This window comes from Protopterus annectens, chromosome 3.part1, assembly GCF_019279795.1.
Source record: "Protopterus annectens isolate FY-2018-M chromosome 3.part1, PAN1.0, whole genome shotgun sequence".
NCBI classification, from domain to species: Eukaryota; Metazoa; Chordata; order Ceratodontiformes; family Protopteridae; genus Protopterus; species Protopterus annectens.
Window position 1 is genome coordinate 621,220,793 of NC_056732.1, and position 18,644 is coordinate 621,239,436.

Sequence of the window (18,644 nt, forward strand, 5' to 3'; positions counted from 1 at the left end):
AGCCTGAATGATACTGTGTACAGGGACAAGGCTGTGAGATTGTGTGCATAGTTTTTGTGATTGAGGCCCTTAATATTTTTTAATGAGAAAGCATTGAAATCACTCCAGTTGTGACAAGTGTTTGCACAAGTACATACTGAATGGAGCATTATATTCAATGGGTGGTCTGATTAGAGTTCAGTACAATAGAATGGTTCCATCCCCAGACCTGGATTCCATGCCTGCAAATATAAGCTCTGTATCAAAAAACATTCTTACAGCAGTGGATACATGATGATCAAAGGACAGTTCATTATCGACATATATTCCCAGATCTCTGACTACTGGATCGACTTTTAGGGGTGTGTTGTCAATGTGATAGCTGCAAGGTAAGTCATGTTTTCTAAAGGATATTATTATGCACTTCTTGTCATTTAGTTTTAGGCCAAGGTTTTGACACCAGCCATTGGTTTGGGAAAGGGCTTTAGGTATCCTCTAGTGAGTGTGTGAAGGCACCATGCTTACTGTCATCCGCAAACTTGAACAGCTGTATACCCTTAATGTTTGTTTTGACTCCGGGAAGTAAATTCCAAAGAGAAGTGGCCCAAGGACTGAACTCTGGGATACACCACTAGTGGCAGGTCTTTTAATGGAGGTAGAGGTACCCAGCATAATTTCATGCCTTCTATTTGTGAACCAATTTGCTTTCCAATGAGTTACATATGGATTTGCATTTATCTGGGAGAATTTATCTGTAGTACCTGAGTGAGGGATGTTGTTGAATGCCTTTGTGAGGTCTAGGTATGTGATGTTCACTGATATGACTTCATCCATTGCTTTAATAACCTTCTCAAAGAAGTCACCCAGGCTTTAAGTAGGCTGGATCTGCTCTTGACAAATCCAATCAGCTTGGGTTGAGCATTTGTAGGTTATCTATGTCCTTATTTATTAATTACATGATTCTTTATACAGCCTTACAGATAAGGCTGGCAAGGTTTATGGGTCTATAATTACCTGGGTCATTTGATATTCCATCTTTTTGTAGGAGAACGACTGCTGCTGTCCTCTATTCATTCATCCTAAAGCCAGTTTGGAGGACAATATTGAATAACCTCTCTAAGGGGTCTGAAATGTCATGTTTCAGGATAACCATTCGGCAGCCTGGTATGTTTTTGGCCCCATAGAAGTAGTGTTCTTGGCCATAGAGCGTATCTTGAGGACATGTTCTTGGGACATGTAAGGGGAAAAAGATGCAGATATGCGATATGGGATTACAGGAGGGAAAAGAGTGTTGAAGTCTACCTAAATGTTCTTCTAGTATATCGGCTATGTCCTCTGGATCCAAGTATTTGATATCCCTTACTATTATCTCTGTGAAATATTGTGGATTGCTCCTGAGACTTCTAACCTAGTGAAAGAAGTTTGTGGTTACCCTTCACCTGGGTGGATATTTTACCTCATATCTGTTTTTGTTTGATTTCATCTAGGTCGAGTGTTCCTTTTTATACTATTATTGGCATCTTTACAGTAAAATTTAACTTTGCATGCATTGAGATTTTTTTCCTTTTATTATAGAGTCTGTTTATATCAGGGTTCCACCACAAGAGTTTATTTTTAAATATGGAATTGTGCTTATGTCTGAGGGGGCAGATGCAGCTATTTACATGTTTATAGAATTTGGTGGAAAAGGATTTCACATAAGCAGTGAGGTCATCAAGATGGAAGAGGCTTCTGAATTTAGCCATGGCATCACTCAGTTTTAGTTAATTAGCCTTGGCTCTAACTGCTGACATACTGACAGATGCTTCTGGCTTCAGTCTTGACATGAGTGTGATTAATTTGTGATCTATTTTGACTAGGGAGGAAGTTACAATTAGTAGGGAGCAAAGTTGCCCACATATTAGTAAGAACCAAGTCCAGAATTGTTTGGCCCCTGGCTGAGATGTGGACAACCTGGCCCAGAGAGTTTGTATTGCTGAAGTGCACACATGTCTAGACATGCATACTTGAGGATGCATGATTTTCCCAGTCAATGGAGGAGTAATTGAAGTCTCCTAGTATAATGGTATTTAGCTTGATACAGCAAGGCTTCATACTGGTTAGTTAGGAGGTATGGGCTAAGGGAGACATAAACGGGACTCTTATAGATACCTATAATATGATAGGGGCCTTTGTTAATAGCAAGTAATAGTAAGCTGTAAGTGGAAGACTTTAAGGCCTTTATCTTGTCTAGTAAGTCTGGAGGTGAAAATTTTTAAGTATATGGATACACCACCACCTTTAATGTATTCATCTTATGTGGTAGGCCCAAATTTGTTGTAGGTATTGACACCCTGCTTTCAATGGCCTTGAATTAGGTCTCTGTGACGGTGCATTTGTTTTTTCAAGATAAGGAGTGCTTGCAAGGAGTGGAGTTGTTTTTCTTAAGGCTTTTCTGTTATCCAGATTTCCAGATTCTCTTTTGCAATTTTGGAATCTTTGGAAAACTGACATTACCTAAAAAAGGCACCATGGTAGTGAACACGGTTTTAACTTATATATGAAAGCCTTGGGGGGGGGGTGCAGGCCATCCCTGTTTCCTTGGCAATCCAGTTATTACTGCCTATCATCTCCACCCAGACTGATATATATTGTATCCCCATTAGAATGACATCAGAGCTAAGCCATGTGCTGAAATCAATAATCTTTTGTTTGTTTTGCGGCATTATTGTTGGTGATGGTATAATGCTTCTCAAGGGTAGGTTCATACTGACCTCAAACACATATTTCAAGGGCTCCATCAGGTCTCTCTTCATATGGTCCAGGGAGGTACATCTCAAATCATTCCCAAGTCAGGTTACCTGGACTCTAATTAGTGCTTCACTCACTATGCCACAAGTGTTGGGTATAAATTCCCAAATTTATGTTAGTTCAAGGGTATATTAATGATCCCATGACAGCACCAAAGAATAGTAGTGCAGTTCCAACTTGTGTTCTAACCAAATTTCCTCTGGTCACTATAAATACTGCCTTGAGCCTCTACTAAATAAGTCAGACTTAGCCAGTAGGATCTACACAGTCAACAAATAAATAAATCAATAAATAAACACATTCTCTCACATTAACACATAGTCCTGCTGGGAGATAAAGAGCTGCAAGTGCATTGATAAAATGTACTTATGCATGACTTTGGACACTTTGTTTGTGAGTGCTTGGCAAGCCAATTTACTACATCATAAAATGAGAGATATATATGATATGTATACTTTGCAACTATAAAATGTTGCTGCTACCTTATATTTAAACAAAAAATGTGTATGTGAATGTGTGTGTGTGTATTTCTGTTTCTGTGTCTGTGTTTATGTGTCTGTAGGCATGTGTGCATATGCAATCAACTCCATGGGAACTACTGGTAAATAAAATAAATCAAACCCAGTACGACTGATAGAAAGATACTACAAATGCAGTAATAAAAATAGATCTGAATATAACTAGAACACTTCTCTAACGAATGCTATAACAACTGACTACATTGCATCATGGGAAATTAATGTAATACTTAATGTTGCTCTACCACTAGAAAATGTTGCTTCTTTCACAGCTTTATACACAACAGTTAAGTATGTGTATATTATGATACAGACTGAAACAGTCTACTCAGAGGAGCTGTTTTCATCTTTTTTCCTGTTGTCATTTGTTCTTTTGTTTGCAGCTTCTATTCATTTTTATTTATTTGGTGATTTTAAAGGGTCTAGTTAATAAGGGCATTAACGATCCAAGGTGGGGGTTATGTCCTGATACGAGTTCACTTACATTCCAAATATCTTGCCATAAGTGCCATATGTTTAAAAATGCACCTGGATAGCCTCTTATCACTACATCAGCCACACCTCACTGTGTGTTAATGTTTATTTAATATTCTTTCCGTTCTAAACCATATAAATATATAAGTTCTGAATTAGTTTGCCCCTTCCTTTAATTTCCTTCATCTTCCTCCTCCAGTAACTTATACCTCATAATATATGTTTGCTGGTATTAACACATATACTAATATGTCTGAGTTTACAGATTACTAATATAAAAACAATGTAAAGCTTTATAGAGATATGCATGTCCTTAAACTGGCCCACTGTCCAGATGAACATATTAGTGACTCCAAGACTTGCTATGTCCATCCTACATAAACCTACATGTGCTTCAGATATAGTTACAATGCTAAATATATCAGTCTTATTTATTCACTTTCATTTTGTTGACAGGTAGGCTTATAGCCTGTTTTCAAAGAAGATACAATGTGATATTTAATTTAATGAGGGTTAATTTAGTCAGAACCCTGGGGAAATGATTTATTCTTTTCTAAATAAGCATCATAGGGTCTTTTTCATCTATTGGAGTTTCCCCCAACTCAGGACAGGCAAAACGTCACTTTAATGTCTCATAAGGATGGAACCTCAGGAGTTCTGTACTTTTGTTCTGTTGCAGTATAGTTCCAGTATCAAGCCATGAATTCAAGCACCTAATTTTCATGACTATATTAATACTACACAAGTTTAGCTTCTAAGCCCTTTGTCGCCATTATAACCTGCTTAATTACTCCGGTATATGTAATTCTTTATCATGGTAAAAACAAAAAATTAAATTATCAGTTCTGTAATATATCCTTGAATATGCTATATATATTTACACTCTTTGCCTGCATCCTTGGACCACTTCAGTTACTCACTTAATAAGACAATAAAAGAATGAATGAATTAATTACTTATTAAATTATTTGCTTATTCGATTATTAACTATGTTGTTAGGCCTCAATGAAGATATAATTATATTCCTTAAAACAAGCCTGAGTTCTATAGTATTGCTGCAAACTTTTCCAAAGTGAATGACTGAAGAGTTATAAGTTCTATACCATATGCTCTGGTAGGATTAAATCTACCAATAAGTAATATTTTCCATTTATTATATTTAAAATGTAAATGTACAATGCAACTTTGCGATGTGTTACCATTAAGAAAATCAGATATAACTAAGGCATAATATAATCTGTAGAAGCCACTGTTTAAATGATTTATTCTATAGATATGTCCAACACCTGAATTTACTTATGTATGTATATATGTATGTATATATTTATTTACTTATTGCAACACACAGATTTTATTTATTGCAACTCACAGATTTAATGCTGAGAACTAAATTGCATGCCTTTCTTTTGTTTTCTTTATTTGTCTTTGTTAACTGAGATAGGTTAATAGATTCATAGGTTGGTACTAGGCTATCGGCCCTAAGGCCTATGCAAGCCTAGCCATAACAATTCCCTGGAAATTTCTTCCCAAAATATTTACTTCTCTGGGCTCCTGTCTAGCAGGGTGACTGACATGATCCCTGGAGTGAATTTCCTATCTCCCATCCAATCATCGAGGTTCCTTTTGAAGAGGGCCAATGAGGCACTCTGCTTGACATGTAGGAGAACTGATCCTAGTCAAAAAGGTCCATTTTCAGCAGCATCCCAGAGAGAAGGCACCACAGATGTTAGTATATGACAGGAAAGAAGAGAGGAATAATACAATAAGCTAATGGAGGTGCATTAATAAATATCATACTAAGCACTATTATGCAAACATTCCTTTAAATGACTTAACTTGCTTGTTTTTTTAAGTAACACAAAAGTAGTTGTATTATACAAATGTTCCTTTAGGTGATATAGCCACCTTGCTTTTCTAAATAACATAAAAGCAGTTACTAGTATATTCACTGTACAGTTTAACTTACTTCTAGTGAAATAACATGAGAGGATTACATTACACTTAATGTTAGGTTGACAGAAGGTACAATTACAGACAGGTGAAAGCATGAAGTATTAAGATATTTTTTCATCAGATTGGGACAGCTGATATTCAGTGTTAATATCAAGTGAATGATAGAATCTGGACGTTTATGGTTGTTTAGTTTGCTTTCGGGATGGGAAAAGATGTAGTTGTTTAAGTGATAAAGTTACATAAATTATTAAATAATTGAAGCGAGCCTATACAAAGTTTTATTACTGACTATATGTATCTATAATGTTGCATTTTTGTGTGCGAATGTACATTTCTTATTTTTTTAGGCTGTTGTTAAGATTATTTTTGAAGGTTGTAAGTTTGTCTCAGTTCTAATATTACTTGGTGGGGAATTCCATAATTTAGATGAATAAGCATAATGACTTACCAGCACGGGTATTTCACTTGGTAATTGTTAACAGTTCATAGTTACCAGCATGGGTATTTCACTTGGTAATTGTTAACAGTTCATAGCTACCAGCACGGGTATTTCACTTGGTCATTGTTAACAGTTCATAGTTACCAGCACGGGTATTTTCACTTGGTAATTGTTAACAGTTCATAGTTACCAGCATGGGTATTTCACTTGGTAATTGTTAACAGTTCATAGTTACCAGCATGGGTATTTCACTTGGTAATTGTTACCAGTTCATAGTTACCAGCACGGGTATTTCACTTGGTAATTGTTAACAGTTCATAGCTACCAGCACGGGTATTTCACTTGGTCATTGTTAACAGTTCATAGTTACCAGCACGGGTATTTTCACTTGGTAATTGTTAACAGTTCATAGTTACCAGCATGGGTATTTCACTTGGTAATTGTTAACAGTTCATAGTTACCAGCACGGGTATTTCACATGGTAATTGTTACCAGTTCATAGTTACCAGCACGGGTATTTCACTTGTTAATTGTTAACAGTTCATATTTACCAGCATGGGTATTTCACTTGGTAATTGTTAACAGTTCATACTTACCAGCACGGGTATTTCACTTGGTAATTGTTAACAGTTCATAGTTACCAGCACGGGTATTTCACTTGGTAATTGTTAACAGTTCATAGTTACCAGCACTGGTATTTCACTTGGCAATTGTTAACAGTTCATAGTTACCAGCATGGGTATTTCACTTGGTAATTGTTAACAGTTCATAGTTACCAGCATGGGTATTTCACTTGGTAATTGTTAACAGTTCATAGTTACCAGCACGGGTATTTCACTTGGTCATTGTTAACAGTTCATAGTTACCAGCACGGGTATTTTGTTAACAGTTCATAGTTACCAGCATGGGTATTTCACTTGGTAATTGTTAACAGTTCATAGTTACCAGCACGGGTATTTCACTTGGTAATTGTTAACAGTTCATAGTTACCAGCACGGGTATTTCACTTGGTAATTGTTAACAGTTCATAGTTACCAGCATGGGTATTTCACTTGGTAATTGTTAACAGTTCATAGTTACCAGCACGGGTATTTCACTTGGTAATTGTTAACAGTTCATAGTTACCAGCACTGGTATTTCACTTGGCAATTGTTAATAGTTCATAGTTGCCAGCATGGGTATTTCACTTGGTAATTGTTAACAGTTCATAGTTACCAGCATGGGTATTTCACTTGGTAATTGTTAACAGTTCATTTTTGTTGAGAGTGTAGTGGTGTTGTAGGAGCATGTATCTGAACAAGTGTTTATATAGTTAAGTATTTGGGCTTTAGATTCTGTTGTGTATAAGTCTGAGACAGGCAAGTAATAAGTAATTGTATAGGTAAACATTTATTTCCTTATTCAAATGTGTCTTTCCATTAGCCAGACTGCAACTCAAAGCAACAAGTGTCCTGTAGAAGATAGCTTTTGTAGTCGATTATTACAGAGTATAGAGTCAATTCCATAAGAGCAATTAAGCCACACAAATGAGAGGTAGCCTCACCCTTACTTTATGCTGGATGTGAAATAAATTTCAGTGGAGTAGAATATGAAAGAAAGTAGAACAGTTCAAGTAAAGGAATAAATAATAATTCTTGCATTATACTGAACTAGTATTAATGTTTAATGGTCCTGAAGGTTAACACTGACTTGGCTACGGTGGCCATGACTGAGTCATAGCTATACCGATACAGACACTGTTTCAAAATATGTGGTGAGGAAAAACCGAGATGTGGTTATCCAAGTTGAACAGGAAATAAAAGATGTAAAAGAAGAGGTACAGAGTAATTTGAGAAGATGCCATGGCTTACTCTGGGGAAAAAATTAGCCTTCTGTGCTTGCAAGAATAAACTACAAATAAACAGCCTATAAGGAAAAATGTAGACAGTGTTCTGACGAAAGTGGTCCTTAAAATGGTAGATAAAAGAAAATATTGTAGATTACAGATTTTAATCTGTCAGGTGTTAGTCTATTACTCCTGAAGTTGCAACAAGATATAGAACATTCCTACACATATTCTTGGAGTCAAAACTTACAATCTTTTCTGCCCAGCATAATGCCAAATGTGATGTATGTCTGCAGCTGCTTGCAAGCCATCTATCACTGTTTGGCACAACCTAGAGACATACACCAGATCTAGAGGTGAATTATGAGTGAAACAGTGAGAAGGTCAGCTACTTGAACCATTGAAGTCCTTATGCCTTCAAATTTACTGTTTATGTGTTAGTTAATTAAGCTAACTGGTTCATTCACTGAACTCTTAGATGAAAAGATATGATATGTATTCTTAAATATATGTTCATGAAACAAAACAAAAATGTAGTTAGGGGAAAGTGTGGAAGCATTAAAGAGAAAATTGTTAATGTAACTCTTGCTATACTGTTTAAAATAAAACCTTCTGTAGCATAAACATCAGTGAGCAAATATACATTTCAGTGTGCAGAGCAAAATATTCTTCCAGCTCTTCTTATACAAAGTTTGAATGCAGTTCTACTTTAACTACTTTTAAGAAAGCAATTTTTCTTTGTATGATATGTATGACTTTTTAAAGCACCATCTGTTGTTTTGTTGAATGTGAGGCAATTTTCTTAGTAAATTGCTGTCAGTGGCTAGTATTGTGATTTAAGTCTAATTTGCATCTTTCCCAGTGGTATTCTAAGAAAGCTGCAGCAGATCAAAGAAACAAGAATATCTTTGAATGGCTTAGCCTGCAGAGTCTTGGGGAAAAATAACAAAGAGAAATCTTTTCATACACATGTGGGACACATGGGCTTTATCAACAAAGTGAGGCAGTGAGATTGCTGGTTTAGTCCACAAAACTCAACATGCTCTGCCTTGGCTTACTCTGTGTAAAACTAATTAAAGTGAGTGCCATGGCCATCAAATAACTTTCTTTTTTTCATCTCTTTTCTTGTTGTAATTTCATTCTTTAAGCATTTGATAACCAGGTGAACCTGATGGTCTAAGGACCCTTTTTTGACAAGAGTCAAGTCACACAGCCAAGACATTGCACATGACAGCTTCAAACAGCAATATACGTATAATTACTTTATAGCAAAGTTTCAGACAGTGTGCATACAATTAGCATGCAGCAAACATGGCAGGCAGTGGCACATAATTTTTATTAGATTTGTAGAATAGGCAGACACACAGAGAACTAGATCTATTTTATCTCTAGTGTACAAGTTATATAAGCATAGAAGCATAATACAGGTTATATAAAATTTGAGTCATAAAGAATTTTATTCAAAATTTTAATACAGCATAATGCCTTCCTACTAAAAAAGTGCTGTCAATCAGGAACCAGGAATAAGTCAAAATGATCCGCTCAAAATTATAAGGCTAAAATTCAAAACTTCTGTAGGTAAAAGAGCATTCTTCAGGCTGGGACCAGCAAAACTGAACCACCTGTCAAATGAAGTGAAAAATAATCACGTTCTACAGGCCTTCAAATCTGTACTAACTGAACATCTGCACAATGTTTTCTTGCTGCAGGTTAAACAATAAAAAAATTGTTATAACTGTGGCACTAAATATACCTTAATCATTATTATTGTAGCAAATTTTCTTACAGCAGTTATATCATGCATCATACAAATGTTTATTTATCATTCCGGTAGGCAATACATTGGATCTTATGCAAATAATGTATATAAAACTTTAGGTGTACATGTTTTTAGATTTAATTAACACCTTTGTTGTGTTGTGCCTTTTACATGTACACAAACCAAACTTACCAGCCGGCCAGCTTCTTTACTCTTGCTCTGTAGCCAAAAATTGGAATGCTTTACCATTAACTATTAGAACTACTCAGAATCCTGCCTTTTTCAAAACTTTACGAGACTACCTATCTTCTATCTGGAACTGCACTTAAACCAAGTTTCCACCTTTCAAAACCCAACTGCTTTTACTTAATGATGACAATGTTTTTTATATCCACTATCTAATAATGTTGGGTAAAAACCTTACTATTCTAGTGCCAGAAACATCTTTTTAATTTCTGTTTTACCACTAATTCAATTAATTGTTAACTATTTTGCCTTTGTCTTATATAGTCTGAAATTTATTCACATTGCATGTATTCACCTCTATTTTCATGTTATTGTGAAGCTTTTCCCCCCTGGCCTCCACTGAAAATGGGCTCTTAATGGCCCAGTGCACTATCCCAGTAAACAAATGCAAATACATAAATAAATAATTAGATTATCATGTCTTTCAGATTTTAATATTATTGCTAAAAGTTTTTCTTTACTTTTATATTGTTCTACATATTCGGATCATAATGTAATTTTAATTCTTGGACTTCTAATGGTACATGGGTCATGACTGAAAATAGATAAGCAAACTTGTTCAACTAATGGAAAATAAATAAAATAAAAATATATAAAATGACAACCACAAGTAGGAATGTGCATGTAAGATGTAGACCAATTTTAGGCCTAGAAGTATATATTGACTACTTGTAGAGAACTACATTTATTTATTTTGTTTATTTATTTATTTTGCTTTTGTTTATCAGGTTTGTCTAACTGGGTTTAGTCAAAAAAAAAAACTCTTTAGCCGAGGTCTGGGGAAAAAAGTCCTAGTATATTGCAAACACTTTTAAACAGACATTCAGTAATATGCATGAATTGACATTAAGTAATACACATTAACAATTGCACATACATTTGCTAATTAGATTACATTTATATGAAAACAGAGGCAAATATTACAGTATAAAATACATTTATGCATTAGTAGATGTTGAACATTGTGCATTTGCAGAATTATATTAGTGAGTCTGTCAGACAGAGAATAGATCATGTGGTCAGTGCTAAGGAAATCAAAGAAATTGAGGTGAAGGAAGGAACTAGGTAGGGCAGAAAATGTTAATATTGTAGTTAAAAGGTAGGATTTAATGCCCAAGAGGGTGTGTGCTATTGTGTTAATAATGCATTTTCAATTGATGTTTTGTGGCCCAATGCCTGAGACAGATGGACTTTACATCCACGAAAGGGTATTATTTGCACAATAACACACACCCTAATGGGAGTTATTGTACTTACAGCATGGGCTAACTGATATTTTTTTTTTTTGGTCTTTCATTTTTAGTTATACAATTTTTTTTATATTTTTAATCTAAAACAGTTCCTCCACCTAATGTTTCAGACTTGTTCTTTTATATGTAATTGTTGTTGGGAGAAGTATTTTGCACCCAAAATATAAGTCATTTAAGTATTTAATATCCACACACATACAGTCATACACACACATTCAGAAACACAGACAAACAGAGAAACATATACATAAAAAACACATTAATAAATAACAACAGGCACACACATAGATAAATTTATAGATTCGTAGGAGATTACTAGGCTAATGGCTTAAGAGCTCTTACAAGCCTAGCCAATATAACCTGATTTTGCACAATATATGGTCCCTAGGAGCAAAAGGATGGCATGGATTTATGCCAGTGCCTTGAGAATTTCACAGATTGCTACTGTCCATAAGGGACATAAGCACTCCAGGTATGAATTTTTTGATTCCCTATACTTTGATGCAAATTGCATTTGAAGAGGACTAGGGAAGGGCTCTGATTAATGTGAATAGGAGCAATCTTTGAAACACATACTGTTTCTCCAGAATGTTTTGTTTGAGTCGCTGACTAAGTTTAGGTCCCTAGATCAAGTGATCCTTGTGCTGTTTGACTTGTGGATATGTAGCAGCTCCATCAGGGCTGGATTTGTGAGTGCCTTGTAGGTCAGGCATAGGTCAACCCTTAATTATCGGGAGAAGACAGAGTAAAGGAATAGGGCTTTTGGTCAATCTGCATAAGACATGTTGTTAACACCCTGTATTTTCTTTGTGTGGAACCTCTGAGGTCACTGCATCTGCTGTAAGTGCCTAGAGAAGTACATGTCAAATGACATATTCTACTGGATTATTGGTCTAATGAGAGCTAAATACAGCAGGACTATAGTCTCCTTAGATATGAATGCCATAAATTTACTTATAAGTTGTGCAACATAGGACTTCCTCACCACTGTGGATACATGGAGGTATAAGTTCAGGCTACTATCTACCTTTGTACCTATTTCTCTCACCTCTGAGTCTACTCTTAGGGGTATGCAATTGATGTTGTAATTTGCAGGGGCGTTTGACTTCCCAAACAGTATGATAATCCATTTTTTTGCATTTAGTTTTAGGCCCCGGTTCTGGCACCAATCCCCTCAGGGGATTCAATTATTCCCCCCAGCTTGCAGTCATTGGCAAACTTTGTCATCCAGAGGCCTTCCACATTAGCCTTGACTTCAGAAAAGTATATTCTGAGCAGAAGTGGTCCCAGCACTGAGTTCCATATCACACAATTAGTAACTAGCCTCTGGATCCAGATCCACCCACTTTAACCATGTGTCTTGTCCATAAGTCAAGTGGCTATCCATCTGGTGTCATGGGGATTTATTTAGGGTTTGGGGTTTACTTATAATAGTGAGGAACTGTGTCAAATGCCTTGGCCAGGCTGAGGTAGGTGGCATGTATTGCTTTACTCTCATCCATGGTATTAGTGACTTACAAAGTCTACTAGATTCAGTAGGCATGACCTGCCCTTGACAAAGCCGAATTGAGTTGGGTCCAGTATTTGGAGGTCTTTGTCATTATTTATCAGGTCCGTGATTATTCTTTCCATGGCCTTACATATATAAGACTAACAAAGTTATGGGTCTGTAATTTCTCTGGTCAGTAGTTGGTCCCACTTTATGGAAATAGATGATAGCTGCTGTCATTCACTCTATCAGGACAAAGCCAGTCTGGTGGCTGTGGTTAAAAAGAGATCCTAATGGACCTGATAAGTATTGATTTAAGGTGTTTAAAATGCAACCCAGTATATTGTCAGGTCCCATTAAAGCCATGTTTTTATCTTTAGAGAGTGCAGTGGCAACCTCTTCTTTGGTGATAATTGGTGGTAGAGTGGTGGAGGATATTTCTTGGTGGAGAACTGATGGTAATGCAGGGGTGAAATCTGAGCTGAATTTGTCAGCCAGCAGATTTGTTATATCTTCTGGTTGAGTATAGGTGATGCCATCTACAACTAATTCAGCGCATTGTTGGGTGTTGCCCTTAAGATTGTGGACAAAGCTGAAAAATACCTTATGGTTATCCTGAACTTTAGAGGCTATTTGTACCTCAAAGTCTGCTTTCAGAGACTTGATTGGTTCCCTGATTAACTTGTTTAGACTAATAATGGACTTTTTGCTCTGTTGTGCACATTCCCCCTTACATCTTACCAGGATTTTCTTTCTTTTGTTGTACAACCTATTAATACCACGGGTCCACCAGGGTGATGTGTTTTTACATTTTGCCCTGGATTATTTTGGTCTAGTACAGCAATTTCTATGCATTTGTTTATATGATTGTAAAATACTTTTTTTACAGGTCTGCACAGGTTTATGTGTTTTTTGGATTTGTGGAAGCTTGGAAACTAGCTATGCTGTCCCTTAATAGGGGGTAGTTTACCTTAGAGAAGTTCTTAAAGTTTTGGGGGTTAGGTAGGGAGATAGTTTTACCTTTATTTTAAGGGAGAGTGCTCTGTGATCTGATCTTACCAGTGAGGACATCAAACTATGGGGTGCAGCACTCTCCAGTATTTGTGAGTACCAGATCTAGGATATTTATTCCCCTAGTGGGAGTGCAGAGTAACTGCACCAGGGCATTTGAATTTACAAAGTAAAGAAATCTTTGGATCTGCATGTTAGTGGTCGTGTATGCCTCCCAATTAATGGAGGGTTAGTTAAAATCACCAACGAATATGGTATTAGGTTGGATGGTGAGTGATTCTAGTAACTTTAGGTATGATGTATGGGTTTCCTGGTTCATAGTAGAGGACCTGCAGCTATGTAGATAGCAAGAATATGGTAATGGATTTTTCCCATGGTTAGTTGGACATGGACATAGAGTAGCTCAAAGTTGCAAGGTTGGTACAATGATATTTGGTATAATGGTCAAGCATATCATATTGTTTGACTAGCTTTGAGGTGTGCTTATCCTTTATGTAGCTAGATACACTGCTGCATTTTGGTCTTTCATGTTCAGTAGGTGGTCGGAACATATGAAAAGTGTTATAACCATCCACTGCCAGAGTTTTTTCTGTGGCTGTGAACCACATTTCAGTAACTGCACAGACATCAGCATTCTCCAGGATGAGGAGAGCTTCCAGGGAGTGTACTTTCTTGTTGAGACTCCTAGAACTGAGTAGTCTTTTGGTAGCTTTTATGTTGGAAGGTTTGTCAGTTTGGCAATGCCTAAAAGGCACTATGAGGTGGATAATGTTTTGGCCAATATATCTGAAAGCCTAAAGGTGACTAGTGAAGACCATCCCTGGCAAAGCAGCTTTGCCTGTCAACCATGTCTTCCCAGACTGACAAGTATTGAACCACTTTGGAATGACACCAGTTGCTAAGCCAATTGTTAAAGTTGATAATTTTCTGCTGGTATTGTGGCATTATCCTTGGAGACAGTACAATGCGGTTCAGTGCTAGGCTCATATCTGCCTGTGACACATTCTGAGAGCTCAATCATGTCTCTTTTCATATAGTCCAAGGAAGTACATCTCAGGTCATTCTTGCCCACATGGGCGACGACTGAGTCATATTGGTATTTAGGAATAAGTGACCATGAGTGCTTGTGTCTTCTGGTGAATCCCAGCCACTGACAGGCAACTAACTGTAACCTTCCCTTTATCCAGCAAGGTAAGAGAGACATCAGTGCATCTCACAATGGAGTATCCTATGATGAGAATATTGGGTTGTGGAGAGTTTCACTTTATGGGTTTGGTAGTCGAAAGCACAACCCAACATGATGCTATGCAGGTAGGTAGATGCGCGGCCGAACCAAGCCAAGTAAACAACAAAAGGCCAGCAATGTGCGATCCAGAAGTGAAAAATAATTAGGTCAAATAGATATGAATGGCTAAAAAATAACCCTTTATTAAACAGACTGGTTTCGGCAACCAATGCCTTCTTCAGTGTATGAAAAATTCTCCAAAAATCCCAACAATTTATAGACACACCCCACCTGTGAGACTGATGGAAAATGCAACCAGTATATATTTAAAGAGAAAGAACCCAAAATATAAACTGAAGTTATACATAATAGTAAATGCAAACATATCTTGACAATATGTGGCAAATGTAAAGAGAAATTAAACATAAAAATAGGTAGAACATTGAAAATTGTAAAATAAAAAATAGAAAATAAAAAATAAAAAATATGTTATGAAATGACCCCAACACATTGAATTAAATAACAGATAAGTAGATGCAATTCACTTATGGTGTAGTTATAGTAAGAACATATATCATACATGCTGTCATAACCATAAAGAACATCACATCCAAAGCATGAAAAAAAGGCAGTGAATGTTCCAACAGAAAACATGTGGTTAACAATTGATGATATGGCCGTATTCGAAAATCCGTGCTTAGTCCAGTGTTCCAATATAATTCCTTCTGCTTTGATCGCATCTGATATGTCCATATGCCTTTTGCTCTCCTCCATCGGACCCTATATGACACATTAAGAAGACTATGAAAAAATATGAGAGATAGAGGCAAACAGATAACTATAAACCAATATTCATAATCATTCATGATGTAAATAAAATATACAAATCAATATGTTTAAAAACATAAAACATAAATTGTACCAACCTAAGTCCTCATATTTATAAATGGTCATTTAGTCCTGGAGGGAATAGGGCGCCCAATGTAATGATCCAATGTTGTTCCTTATGAGTAAGTATTTTATGCCATCCCTGGGGATTACTACGATCCCCCAGAATTCTATCTATAATTACAAAAGAAAATTGTGCATCAAAATGTTTCAGATTGTGCCTATATAAGGCATTGGTTTCCTTCCTAGTTTTGATGTCTGATCTATGTTCGTTGATGCGTATTCTGAGTGGTCTAGAAGTTTGGCCTACATAAAAAGCTTGACACTGACAAGTTGCCAGATAGACCACCCAACTGCTGCTACAGTTACCAAATATTCTGCTTTGATACACCTTACTGGTATTATGACTTGTAAATTCCTTACTTTTGTTGACTTGTTTACATGAACCACAATGGCCACAAGGGAATGTGCCCACTAATACATCCCCTGACATAGTCAATTGTTGGTGTATCGGTCCCCCACTTTCTATGTGTCTGAAATGTGAAAAAAGAGAGCCAAGAGTTCTGCCTCTCCTATATGAGAAATGGCACTGTTGATCCAATATTGATCTCAAATATTCATTGGCCATGAGAATATTCCAATGTCTATATACCCTTGATAGCATTGGAATTTCTGCCAAAGGTAGTAACAAACCGGATGATATTCGTAGAACAATCCCTGGTTTGAGATTGACATTGTAACAAAGTTTTTCTCTCAATGTTATTAGTCCAATTCCAGGCATTTAGAATGTCTTGATGTCTGTAACCACTATTGGCAAACCTATGATAAAGATCCAAGCCATCCCTATCAAAATCACCCTGTGTCGAGCTCAGGCATTTGATACGCATAAATTGGGACTTAGGGATGTTGCGGATGGTGTGGCTTGGGTGCATGCTGGAAGCATGCAACAAAGTGTTGTATTGAGGGTATTTGCGATAAGATCTGGTATTCAACGTATGATCTGTATTTCTGGTAACGGTAACATCCAAAAAATTGATGCTTTGAAGATCGTATGTTACCGTAAACTCAATTCCCCAAACATTTTGATTGAGGTATTCGATGAATTCCTGTAAATACCTGGCATCTGCCCGCCACACCATCCAGCAATCATCCAGGTACCTGTGCCAAATGTCTATTTCCACCAGATAGATATTGTGTAGTGGATCATAGATCATGCATTCCTCAAAGAACGCCATGAACAAATCGGCATAAATGGGAGCAAAAGATGCTCCCATCGCCGTACCCTGCAATTGCCAATAGCATTGCCCTTGAAAATAAAAGACATTCTTATTGAGGACATGTTCCGTCATGCAGATAAGCAGCGTATTGAACCCAGGGGAGTATAGAGCAGCCCTGTCTAACCAATATTGATCTTCGATAGCGTGGGGTTGTGCAGTGTTTTATTGAACAAAGTGGTTACATCGGACTGCTTGGCAAATTCAAATGTCTGTTTGAATAACTGAGTGCTTCAGTCGAACTTTCGCCATTTTCATATAACAACTGGTTGGAGAACTATGAATGTCCATGCTTAATGCAACTGGAGGAATATTAGACTGTTGTAGATTTTGGACCAGCACAAAGGGCAATATCTGTATGCTTGGGACACTAGTGACTTTTGGTTTATATTGGTCGATTTGTTCCCTACAACGGAAAGCTGGTCGATCAGCTGGTACATCAGACTGTGTAGAGCTTTTTTGGCGAACAAGATACGAAGCCGTTGGTGGGATGATACAGCTTGTTTGGGACTATTAACATTTTTCAAAATATGTTTTTCTAACTTTATTCATATGTTTATGTTATTTCACATTTGTAAGGATGCATATTTAACAACTTTTGGCATCTCTTATGTCATGGATAGCCCACCACTATCGTGAATACCTCCATTGTGTCAGATTATTTCTCTCTATACTATGTCATCTCTCTATTGTATTGGTCACAAATAATATTTCTCTGTGTGCATATACATATATTATGATTTGTAGCATGCTTTTTTGGGGGCAAAGTATACTATTTTAAACTATTACTATTACTATTTCTAAATATGTATTTCTGAATACTGTTTTCATAGATATATGAGTACAATACATTTTACCATTTTGGTACTATAGTCTTGAAATATTGGTGTATGTCATGTCTATTTGTTACTACAGGCCTTATCACCATTGTTTATTATTTACACAAACATATTAGTCCTTGATATACCTTACAAGCTCTTACCCTGGGCATTGGCTGTTTTAGCAAGTATAATTGTGGTGCCGTTGCAGGTCTAATAATTTGTTATTTGGTTCACTCAGTGTTTTGATGTCGATTGTTCTTTAACATCATATTGGCTCTGGCCATATATTGGGCCTATCTATACACTTGCAATGTTCTTTAGGTTTGTATTATAGACCTATACCACAAGTGGTCATCAACTCTTCATAGTTGAATATACTGCATATACAGTTTTCTGTTTTGACATATGACATCTTTTCTTGCAGTGCTGGCTTTGCATTTTTTCCCTTTTTTCTATAATAATTTTTGGAAATACAGTTGGGAATCTTGATGGGATACAGGGGCTGATACCCATAATCTCTACATATTATTATTGATTATTGATTTTCTATTACAGTGTTTTATCTTGGCTTGTGGTCTCTGTTTTTTTTGGTTTAAATCATATATCCAGCATGGACCTGGACAGTATCCTAACTGGATTGTGTGCCGATCGGGAGGATATTGGGGTATTTGGTATCCATGCCTCGCCAGGCAGCAATTCCAAT